We start from the raw sequence: 12894 nt of genomic DNA on the forward strand, positions 1-12894 counted from the left end.
TCCTGAATATTTTCTTAAGTAGTAGCACTTTTATTTCTATGATCTACAGCCTAAATATAGAAATTATGGGTAAAAGTGTTAAATGTGTTGTTTGTTTTAGAATTTATCCAATTTTTATATATTGTACTTTTTTACCTAATTTTAGAAACTAACACACTTATAAGAAGATACCAGGTACAGAAAAAGGAACATACTTTACTTCTCAAACCTCTTGAGAATTAGTTGCCACATCAATACATTTCATTATAAAATTTCAAGTATAATTGGATACTTTTGTGTGTAAATAAAAATCTCGTACATAACCACAATACAATTAGCAAAATCAGCATATTAACACTGACACAGAACTATCATCAAACTTTCAGATTTCCTTCAAGGTTTTCCAATTGTCAAAATAATGCTCTTTAGGGTAAAAGCCTCCAGCTGAGAATCAAGATCTGCATTTAGTGACTATGTCTCCTTAGTGTCCTTTAGTCTGGAAGAGTGCCTCAGCTTTCCTTGACATTCGTGTCCTTGACAATTTTGAAGAGTACAGGTTGGTTATTTTGTAAAATGTTCATTCAACTGGAATTTGTCTGATTGTTTCTCCTGGTCAGATGCCAGTTATGCCTCCCTAGGAGGAGCAGCACAAAAGTGACGCGGTGGAGTCTTGCTCTCACTGCCTCCTGTCGGGTGGTACACAGCTCTATTTGTCCCGTTATTGATGATATTTATTTCATTCATGTGATTTCTGCTTGGATTCACTGCAAATTTGCTCTTTTCCCCTTGTAATTAATTTGTGTTTTGTGGAGAGTGACCAAGATGACCTTAATATTACCCTTAGTTTCACTAAATTCTAAACAGGTTTCTTCTTGACTCTAAGTCTCCTGACTTCCCTTTTCTTAGAGCATTTACTTTAGCAAACATATAATTACAAATTCTGTCTCTGCCCCTTTGAGATAGCAATCTTTCTAAAAGCCTCTAACAGGTTTCACAAGCCAGGAAAGTCTTTCTCAAGGACCTGGGGGCCGTTGCTTTGAAACGTAACCCTCAAAGATGAGGGGGCCCCTATTTCCCAGCCTCTGTGGGAGGCAGGAGCCGAACTTCAGTGGGACATCTGGCTCCACATTGTAAGCCACCTCCTGTTGTGAGATCTGTCAAAGTCAAATAAAATATAGAGATGAATCTCTTAATTTAAAATGTATTGTTTTGAAAGTAAAAATTTGTAAATTTGGGGCATATGCATAGACTGGGTTGTCTTTGGTTGAAGAACAAAGAGAAGGTTGAAGGTTTTATAAAAAGGAGAAATGTAGTATATTATTTTAAAGGAAAGTTTGTTGGCATTAGTAAAGTTTGGAGGGGCTGGCAAGTTCTTGTTGGTAAGTGACAGCGGTGGGGAGAACTAGTCTTAGAGTCTCAGTTGGTTATTTTACTAGCTATTAGATTAAACTGCTTGCAGATTACAATAGGCAGTTTTAGCAGCCAGGCTTGTAGAGAATTATATTTTCGGAGCAATGGTATGTGCCCTGGGTGCCATTTTCCCCTGGCCACTCAACTATGTTTTAGTTAGGTGTGACAAGAAGTACCACATTTGTATGATCAACTTTTACAGATTGAAGAAAGTTTAATTTGCTTTTGGGTAAAGTGAATTAGCAAACACAGACGGTATATGATCTCCTCCTTACCTTCATTCCTAAAATACCTACCCATCTTTGTTTTGGCAGATTTTATTTCAGCCTGTGTTCTGGCCTCTTTCCCCTATGGCAATAGCCTTGAATAAAATATTCATTGTCTGTGTAACTTTGTTAAGTGCAAATTTTACTCTGTCAGGAGGTACTTTAAAATTTTATCATATCCCATTCATCACCAAAAGTTCAATTTAGAAGACCCACATTAGCATATTACTAACCTAACACCTGGCACATCAGCATAACATTAAACCTATTACCTGGGCAGACACTAACCTAACCTATTACCTGGCAGGCATTAGTCACCATAAGGCTGGTGGCAGGCACCCCTCCCCTCCCTAATGGAAAAAGAAGAAGCCTTAGAGACCTGCCAAGGACAATGCCTGCAAGGCTCAGCTAAGTTAAAGGATGACCACCCCTGGATGGTTACCCTGATAGGAGTCTCGGTTCCTGGAGTCCACACATACCACCGGCCCCTCCTATTTCTGAATACCTGCCCTAAAACTGCAAGGGACAATTCCTTGCTCTCCGCACCATAAATCTTCCTGCCAAAAAACCCCTACCCCCAGCCCTAAAAACACATATAAACCCACTCAGACTTCTGGGCGATGCGACTTCTCAGGTCTCTCTCTCTCCTGGGACCTGAAAATCTCGCCCAGGTCCCTCTCTTGGGACTCGTTACTCTCACCCAGGAGCGCTCCAATAAAGCCTCTTTACTTATCTCTTTCAACTCTGCTCGTCTTTCTTTCTCTGGGGCCGGCCAATCCCCAAAATCTTACAGTCACCTGAGACCCTTCCCCTTGGATCACCCAACTTAATAAAAATGGGAAAAATCGGGTAGACGGGACTCAGAATTTGGTGGTGAGACCACTCTGAGCCCGCTGGCGACTAAACCTTGATTCTCTGACTCTCCGCATGCCGCTCGGTTTGTCCTCTATGTAACACTTGCTGTAACACTAATGTTACTGAAAGCTCAGCACTTGTCCACGAGGCTGTATCAGAGGAATGAGGACAAGTGGTTGAGGAGAAGAAAAGAGGAGTTTACTACTTTCCTGGCAAATGAGGAAGATAGAGACTCCTGTCTAAATGCCATTGTCCTAAACATAAGCAGAAATACAGAACTTTTAAAGGGAGGGTTTTCAGTTCTAGGCTATTTTCATTCAACTACAGGTAATGAATGATTCTGATTGTTCCATCTCTGGTAAAGACAATTCCGTGACCTCTGCCCACCTGGGAGGCTCACCTGAACCCCCTTATCTGCCAGGCCTCCATCTGGACAGTTCAGCTGAGCCATCTCCAAAGCACCAAAACCATAAAAGTAACAAAAGTTTGTACTGGATGCTGATAATAAAAATAAGGATAATCAAAATACAGCAATAATTATAACCAACATTAATATAGTGCATCCATATGCCAGAGATTAAATATTTTCTGTATAATTGATTCATTTAATCTTCACAACAGCCCCGTGACTTAGGGCTAACATCTCATTTTTCGTATAAGGCAGCCAAGGCACAAAGAAATTAGTTACTTTATGCAAAGTCTTTAAATTTCAGATCTAGGATGCATGCCCAGCAATATACTTTAGAAAACCACACCTTATTTTGACACATAAAAATATAGGATATTTAAATCTGAACATCGGGTTTAATTTCATGGTAACTATAATCACATAGGGCCTCCTACTGACAGAATACTTCCTTTTCTTCCAGCTTGCACCTTGTTGCTGCAGTTTGCCTGCTCACCTTCAGACTTTTTGAATTCACCTGCTCTTTCCATAATTTCTGAGGTGTTTGACAAAAACACCAGGGACACTTGTTCAGCTTCCTGAGGCAGCAATAATAACAGAGACAAAGAGCTAACAAAAACATTTAAAAAAATCCTAAGAATGAGATGTCTATACTGGGCTTCAAAAAACTCTTGACATATTTCTGGGAATCTAAAAGGGCAGTGTGCATTTCCAGGGCGGCATGTGTTACTGACAAGTTCCAGGGTACTTGTCTTCGAGGCTACATCAGAAGAACGACAACAAGTGGTTTGAAGAGAAGAAAAGAGAACTTTATTATTTTGCTGGCAAAGGAGGAAAAATGTCAGACCTTCTCATCTCAAAATCCAAATTTCCTGAACATAAGCAGAAATATAGAGCTTTTTAAGGGAGTGCCCCTCAGTTCTAGGCTATTGTGGTTAACTATTCAAATCATCCCATCTCTGCCAAAGACAAAGCCCTACCTGGGCCCACCTTGAGGACTGGCATCAACCTGGCTTGGCTGAGTTATTTCTTGTAACACAAAGAACAAAAGACTTAACCTGTCTCAGAGATGTAGGTCAGGCCACAGTTCCCCAAAAGAGTGGGGGATGTTTTAAAGAGACAGAAAATCTTTTTTCTGTTTTTTCTCAGGCCATTTCCTCTGTTACATACACATGCCCACGAACTACCTGAGAAGCAGCTAAGTGATCACCTGCAGCTGACCTGGAAGCTCAAGCTATGTGGGAAGTGAAGGATAATCAGAATTGTAAACTACTTGCCTGAGGGTTCAAGGTGTGCCGCACCAGGCACACAAAGTCTCACAGCAAACATTGGGAAATTTGGAGTTCAAAAATGTACAAATCAATAAAAAAAGATAGATAACACAAATATTTAAGTGGGAAGAAGATTTGAAGAAACATTTCAAAAAAAAAAAAAAAAAAAAAAAAAAAAAACCCAACACCAGAATGGCAAATAAGCTTATCAAAACACTCAAATTAGTCATCAGAGAAATGGAAATTAAAACTAAAAGGAGTTACAACACACTGACTAAGATGTCTAAAATGTTAAAAGAAATAAACAAAAATAAAAACTGAGAATAACAAAGATTGGTGAGAATTTGGATTAACTCTCATAAACTTACAGAGGGACTGAAAATTGATAACTATTAGTTTCACAATTTCACTCATTTGTTAATAGAAACAAATTTGCAGGTACATCCAGAGGAAGGTATACATATTCATAGCAATTTTATTCATAATAGCCCTGAGCTGGAAACAGGTATCCATCAACTGTAAAATAGATAAATTTTGATGCATCCATACAATAAGCACTATACTTACTATAAACACAAATAAATATTGAAAATCTACTGATGAGCAAATAAGCCAAACACGAAGGAGTACAAATTGCATGGTTCCATTTTCATGAAATTTTTTAAAAGCCTAAAATAACACAGGGAAGCCAGTCTCACACAAATTAATATATAAACTGAAAGTGCTTCTTCACAGCCCATGTCAGTGTGGTTTCACCAGCTTTGTTTATTTCTTTTTTCTAAAATATTAAGTGAATACAAACATTTTGGTTACATGGATCATTTTTGTAATGCTTGAGTCCTGGCTATGGGTGCTCTTGTCACCCAAATGGTATTCATAGTACCCATTAGATTGGCTTATATCCCTCCCCTCTTCCCCCCATTGCCCTCCACTAAATTTTTTTTTCCCTCCATGCACTCACGTGTTCATTAGTTAGTTTTTATTTATTTATTTAGTTTTTTGAACCAATTTGTAATTCTTTTTTTTTTCAGAGTTATTATGGGGGTAAAAATGCATTTGTTACATAAATTGCCTTTGTACTGCCAAAGTCAGAGCTACAAGCATGCTCATTAACAGACAGCATTCACCGCACCCCTTAGGTGTGAATTTACCCAGGCATCCTCCCCCCTCTCCCTTTCCCCACACCCTATGAATGTTAATTCTCATATGTGCACATTGATGTTGATCAGTTAGTAACAATTTAATGCTGAGTATATGTGATGTTTGTTTTTCCATTCTTGTGATACTTCACTTGGAAGAATGGTCTCCAGCTAAATCCAGGATAATACAAGAGGTAGTTCACCATTTTTTATTATCGCTGAGTAGTACTCCATGGTATATATATACCACATTTTATTAATACACTCATGTATTGACAGGCACTTGGGTTGTTTCCCAATTTTTGCAATTGTGAATTATGCTGCTATAAACATTCAACTACAGATGTCTTTTTTATAGAATGTCTTTTTTTCTTTTGGGTAGATACCCAGTGGTGGGATTGCTCAATCAAATGGTAGTTCTACTTTTAGTTCTTTGAGGTATCCTCATCCTACTTTTTGTAGAGATTGTACTAGTTTGCAGTCCCACCATAGTGTATGAGTGTTCCTATCTCTCTGCGTTCAAACAAACACTTGTTGTTATGGGACTTTTTAATGAAAGTTGTTCTCACTGGAGTTCAGTGATATCACATTTTGGGTTTGATTTACATTTTGTTGATGATTAGAGATGTTCAACATTTATTCGTATGTTTGTTTGCCATTAGTCTATCTTCTTTTGAAAAGTTTCTTTTCATATCCTTTGCCCAGTTTTTAATGGGGTTGTTTGATTTTTTCTTGTTGATTTTCTTGAGTTCTACATAGATTCTAGTGACCAGCCCTTTATTGGATGAATAGCATGCAAATATTTTCTCCCATTTTGTAGGTTTTCTGTTCACTCTAATGATAGTTTCCTTGGCTATGCCTTTTTAATTTGATCAGGTCCACTTATTTATTTTTCTTGTTGCTGTGATTGCTTTAGGGTCTTCTTCATAAATTCTTTGCCTAGGCCAGTGTCTATGAGAGCTTTTACAACATTTTCTTCTAGAATTGTTATGGTTTTATGCCTTATGTTTAAGTCTGTTATCCATCGTGTGATGATTTTCGTGAGAGGTGAGAGGTGTGGATCCTGTTTCAGTCTTTTACATGTGGCTATCCAATTTTTCCAGCACCATTTATTGAATAAGGATTCTTTTCCCTAGTACATGTTTTTGTCTGCTTTTTCAAAGATCAAATGGCTGCATGAGGATGGTTTTATATCAGCATTCTCAGTTCTGTTCCATTGGTCCATATCTCTGTTCTTGTGGCAGTACCATGCTGTTTTAGTTACTATACCTTGTAGAATACCTGAAGTCTGGTAAATTGATGCCAAAGAGTGATAGTTTGACCTCTTCTTTCTCCTTGTGGTTAATGTAGGAAGGTTCAAGTCCATTTTGTTTTTCTTTTCAAAGAACCAACTTTTTGTTTCATTAATCGTCTATAGAGTTCTTGTGTTATTGATTTCCTTTAGTTATGCTCTAATCTTGGTTATTTTCTTCTGCTTGATTTGGTATTCATTTGCTCATCATTTCCTAATTTTTTGAAATGATTCATTAGATTGTTGATTTGTGATCTTTTATTCTTTTAGATATAGGCATTTATGGGTATGAATTTTCCTCTCAGAACTGCTTTAGGTGTATCTCACTGATTTTGAAAACTTGTGTCCTCTTTATCATTTAGTTCAAAGAATCTTTTGATTTTCATCTTAATTTCCTCCTTGACCTGACTATCATTCAGCAGTAGGTTGTTTAGTTTCTGTGACTTTGTGTAGAGATGAGTGTTTTTGTTGGAATTGATTTCTAATTTTATTTCGCTGTGGTCTAAGAAGATGTATGGTATAATTTCTATTTTTTAAAATTTTTTGAGACATGTTTTGTGGCCTAGAATATTGTCAATCTTAGAGAATGTCCCATGAGCTGATGATAAGAGCATATATTTAGTGGTTTGGGGTAGGATGTTCTGTAAATGTCTGTTGGGCCCATTTGTTCTAGAGTTCTGTTTAAGTCCCTTGTTTCTTTGTTTATTTTCTGGTTGGAGGATCTTTTCTGTTCTGTCAAAGGGATGTTGAAGTCCCTGTGTATTACGATGATATTGTTTATCATTTTGTTAGATTAATTAGGGTTTGCTTTATGACTCTGGCCATGCCTATGTTAGGGTGCATAAATATTTAGAGTTGTTTGGTCTTCTTGTTGAATTGTTGCCTTTACCGCTATATAATGACCATGTTTGTCTTTCATTACTGCTGTTTATTTGAAGACTAAGATATCTGATACGAGAACTGCTATACCAGATTTCTTTTGCTTTCCATTTGCATGGAATATTGCTCTTCTTCCCTTCACCTTGAGTCTGAATGAGTCCTTCTGGGTTAGATGTATTTTGTGAAGATAGGAGATACTTGGCTTATATATATTTATCCATTTGTTCAGCCTATGTCTCTTCAGTGGACAGTTCAAACTATTCACATTTATTGAATGAGTTGATAATTTTGATGAATTTCTGTTCATCTTGTTGAGTAAAACTTTGTTTTTTTGTTTTATCTCTTGAGCCATTGTGATATGTGGCCTTTGAACTTTAGCTTTTGTGTGATTTTATACAGGTGAGTGTCTATTGTGCTGATTTCGTGTATAATGCAGTTCTCAGTACTTCTTGCATGGTAGGTGTTTTGACAAATTCCCTCAGTGTTTGTGTGAGAAAGACTTTGTTTCCCCATCATATATAAAACTCAGTTTTGCAGGATATAAAATTTGGGCTGGGCATTATTCTGTTTGAGAAGAGTGAGAATGGGGCCCTAGTTCTTTCTGGCTTGTAAGGTCAGTTGAGAAGTCTTCAGTTAGTCTGATAGGTTTAACTTTGTAAGTTACCTGGTGCTTTCACCTTACAGCTCATAGGAGCACCTCTTTCATGTCTATTTTGGCCAGTATGATGACTGTGTGTCTTGATGTTTTCCTCTTTGTGATGAATCTCCCAGGAGTCCTTTGAGTTTCTTGTTCCTAGCCAGGCCAGGGAAATTTTCCTCCATTCTCTCAAACAGATTATCCAACCATTGTGTACTTTCTTCTTCACCCTCAGGGATGCCTATGGTTCTTATGTTGGCCTCTTTACATAATCTGATATTTCTTGTACACTTTTTTCATTTCTGTTATCTCTCTGCTCTATCTCTTTGACTGACTTGTTGAATCAAATGGTGTTCTCTTCAAGCTCTGAGATTCTTTCTTCTGCTCAATCTAACCTATTCTTAAGGCTTTCCACTATGTTTTGTAATTCCTTGAATGAATTTTTCATTTCCAGAAGCTTGCTTTATTTTCTTTAATAATTCCATTTCTTCAGTAAATTTTTCAACCATTTCCTGCATTGTTTTTGTGTTTTCTTTGTGGTAGGTTTCCATTTTATCTTGCATTTCATTGAGCTTCCTTACAGTCCATGTTTGAAATTCTTCATCTGTCATTTCGATACTCTGATTTTGATTAGTATCCACTGCTAGAGAGGTGCTGCTCCCATTTGGGGGTGCCCTTTCACTTTGCTTTTTCATACTTTTGGAGTTCTTTCACTGATTCCTTCTTATCTGGACCAGCTTTTGTTTCTTACTTTTGGATTTTCCTTTGTTTAGATAATGACATGCCCAGTTTAATATCTGAGCCAGAATGTGGTGCTTGTAGGTGAGAATTGACCACATCCTGTATGATGAATCAGTCAATGCAGTAAAAGGGTGTGCAAATTGACCACCCTCTCAGTAGGTGGTGCTTACTAGAACGAATAATTTGCAATGTTGTTTTTGGATCCTGCGACCAGTAGAAACACTCTAATGCCCCAGGTGGTGAGTGGGGTTTTGGAATTTCCAGGTGGTTTTTATTTCCACCTCAGCATTGTCCAGTGGCGGAATAAGGCTTGGCATGGCTGTGTTGGGTGAGCCTGCCCTGAAGCTTCACAAATGCTTTTATTAGAGGCCAAAGGTCTGTAACCCACCTCTGGGCAATGTTTCCACATGGGACCTGAAGTGGCCCACTCAACCAGAAAGTCTGAGTGTGGAGGCAGGGTTGTCTGTGACCCTAGTCAAGCAGTCTGGAGCAGGCCTCACTCCTTTCCATATACCCTTATTCATGGTTTCCCCAGACCACTTCCCACAAGCAGGACTTCAAGCCAGCCAAGCTCCCCCACAACTGTGATGCAGGCTGGGAGGTTTCCCACCCTGGGACCCAGCCTGAATTGGGAACATGGCCCTCCCCATGGGAGGAGGGGTGCCTCACAAGCATGTCACAGCTAGGACCCATTCTGTACTCTCACGCTTGGTTTGCCCCTGCAGGTACCCACACCTTTCAAGACTAATTCTCAAATATTCCTCTGTACCCTGGGACAATGTGCTTGAGGCCTAGGGATATGGCATCTGGCTTGTGGGCCCCTGAGACCAATCCTTGACCATGCTAGGGAGAAGGATGCTGGTCCCAAGTCACCAACAGGATGCCCAACCTGGTTCTATGTCCCTCCACCTTGGGGTGTGCTCTGCTCTACTGGAGTTACCAGGGAAGCAGCACCAGGGAGGACTGGTGGGCAGGGAGCTCACAGTCTGTTCTCCCCTCAGTCCCTGCAGGACCCCAAAAGTAAAGGTCTGTGCCCTGTTTCTTGTGGAAACCTCTATGTGGTGGCTCAATTGTCCCTCTCAGCATCCATGGGTATGGGAAGGAAAAGGGAGAAAAAGAGTCTAGATGGGGGAAAGTTTGCATTCTGGTCATCTCTGACCCTCTCTCTGGGAGGCAGTGCACCCAGAATGACCAGGCTCTGTGGTCATGAAGATCACCCAGGACCCACTTGCCCCCCGTGGCTCCTGTAGTCTGGGCGGGAGTTTGGAAATGTCTGTATGGGAAAAAGCAAGATGAAATCTGAGGGGTTGAGGCCCCCTGGGGTGGACAAAGGCACCCGGTAGGCTGAGAAGCAATATAGCACCTGCTGTGTGGCTCCCACTCTGTGGGGCAGAAGGTGCCCTGGAAGTGTTGGGAGACTGGTGCCCTGTAGGCAAGAAGCTCTCCACTCACTTGTGGCAGCAGTTTCTGGGCTCATGTTGGCAGAAGGTCTCTCCAGCAGCTCGAGAGCCCATCAACAGTCTGAGAGGCTCCACCTACCCTTCTTGCTAGTCTCCAAGCCTCTTGGGGTTTAATTTGCACGGATGCCTTTCCTCTTCCAGTTCTTCCCTGCAACTTCCTCCTGTGGTGTGTCCTGTACATTCAGGCACCCCTTCCTTCAGACCCTCATCTGATCTATGTTAGTCTGCTATTTTTTTGTCTTTTATCTAAAGCTTCTCCTTCTTACAGAGACACCCTGGCTGGTGGTGTCTCTGGTCCTCTGTCTTGTTCTCTGCTCCAATTTTCAATTCTTGGTTAGTTACAATTTAATGGGAAGTACATGTGGTAATCCAAATATTCTTGAGATTCTTCACTTAGGAAAAGGCTCCCCAGTTCCATCCAGATTGTTGTAAAAGGTATTAATTCATCTTTTTTCATAGCTGAGTAGTACTCCATGGTGTACATATGCATTTTATTAATCCACTTATGAATTTTTTTGGCTTTAAATTTTATTTTTTTATTTTTATTTTGTTTCTTGCTTTTATTTCTATTTATTATTATTTATTTATTTTTCAGAATTTTACAGGGGTACATAGATTTTGGTTACATAATTTGCATTTGTAGTTTGAATCGAAGTTGTAAGTGTGTCCTTCAGCCAGTTAGAGTGCACTGTACCTGTTAGGTGTGAATTTACCCATCCTCTCTTCCCCCCTCCCACTTAATTTATTTCTCTTGGATTTTACTTCCATATGTGCACTTCAGTATTGCTCAGTTAGTTTCAATTTAATATTGAGTACATGTGGTGTTTGTTTTTCCATTCTTGTGATACTTCACTAAGAACAATGGTCTCCAGTTCCATCCAGGTTGTTACAAAAGATACTAGATCTCCATTATTTTTATGGCTGAGTAGTGCTCCATGGTATATAAATACCACAATTTACTAATCCCCTCATGCATTGATGGGCATGTAAGAGAAAGGAAGGCATGGAAAAAAAAATGTGTATTCTGTCTTTCACTGAAACTGGCTTCCCTGCCTGAGGCCGGTGGCTGGAGTGCTCTCTTTGTAAAATCCCTTCACCCTTTAGAGTGTGTATTCTGTCTCTCACTAAGACCCACTTCCCAGTCCAAGACCAGTGGCTGGGTGAGCCAGGGGAGTGTTTTCTTTGATTCTTTGCATTACAGAAGATACAGAGGACCAAGAGACACTCCCAAGAAATCCTGGGCAACTCAGCCCAGCTCCAGACTGGTGGTGGGGGGATCCCAACAGATTCTGGAGATGAAAGTATCAGACCATCAACAGTAGTTGACAACACTCTGAACCTGAAAACCCTCCCCTTTAAAAGCTTTGTATTTTTGCTTATCAGGGAAGAATAACTGGATTTTGGAATGATAGCCTATGTTTTTTTCTCCCTTTGCTAGCAAAGGAATAAATCACTTTCCTTCTCTTCAACAACTTGTTCTCATTATTCTGATTCAGTCTCATGGACAAGTGATGAGTTTTGGAATCAACTTGGGTTGATTCCACATCTTTGTAATTGTGAATTGTGGTGCTATAAACATTCAAATGCCAGTGTCTTTTTTACAAAATGCCTTTTTTTCTTTGGGTCAGTACCCAGTAGTGGAATTGCTGGATCGAATGGTAGGTCTACTTTTAGTTCTTTGAGTAATCTCCATACTGTTTTCCATAGAGGTTGTACTAGTTTGCAGTCCCAACGGCAGTGCAGAAACGTTCCCTTCTTTCTTTGTTTATGCCAGCATCTATTGTTTTTGGACTCTTTAATATAAGCCATTCTAAATGGGGCAAGGTGACATCTCATTGTGGTTTTAATTTGTATTTCCCTGAAGATTAGTAATGTTGAGCATTTTTTGTTTCTTGGCCATTTGTTTCTTCCTTTGAGAAGTATCTGTTCATGTCTTTTGTCCACTTTTTGATAAGGTTGTTTGTTTTTTTCTTGATGATTCGCTTGAGTTCTTTGTGAATTCTGGTTATTAGCTCTTTATTGGATGTGTAGCTTGCAAATATTTTCTTCCATTCTGTATGTTGTCTATTTGCTCTGTTGATTGTTTCCTTGGCTGTTCAAAGGTTTCTAGTTTTATCAAATTCCATTTATTAATCTTTATTGATGCCATGATTATCACTGGGGTCTTTTTCATAAATTATTTGCCAAGGCTGATATCTAGAAGAGTTTTTTCTACATTTCCGTCTAGAATTCTTATGGTTGCATGCTTTAATTCTAAGTCCTTTATTCATGTTGAATTAATTTTTATAAGTGGTGAGAGGTAGTAGGGGTTTTGTTTCATTCTCCTGCATGTGGCTTCCATATATATGGGAGAAGGGGAAACTACTCTGTTTCACTAACCTCACCAGAATACCTGTTAACATTTTTGCCAATCTTTGAACTGATGATTGAATGTATGCTCTAACCTGATTCACAAACATTAATTACTTAGACTGATATAAAAAATGAATCTGTTTCTTTTTCTGGTTTTCTTTTATTTGAGTCTTTCATAATGTTATCTTCTGTCTCTTCCATCTTCAAG

Source organism: Eulemur rufifrons, chromosome 16, assembly GCF_041146395.1.
Source record: "Eulemur rufifrons isolate Redbay chromosome 16, OSU_ERuf_1, whole genome shotgun sequence".
Lineage (NCBI taxonomy): Eukaryota > Metazoa > Chordata > Mammalia > Primates > Lemuridae > Eulemur > Eulemur rufifrons.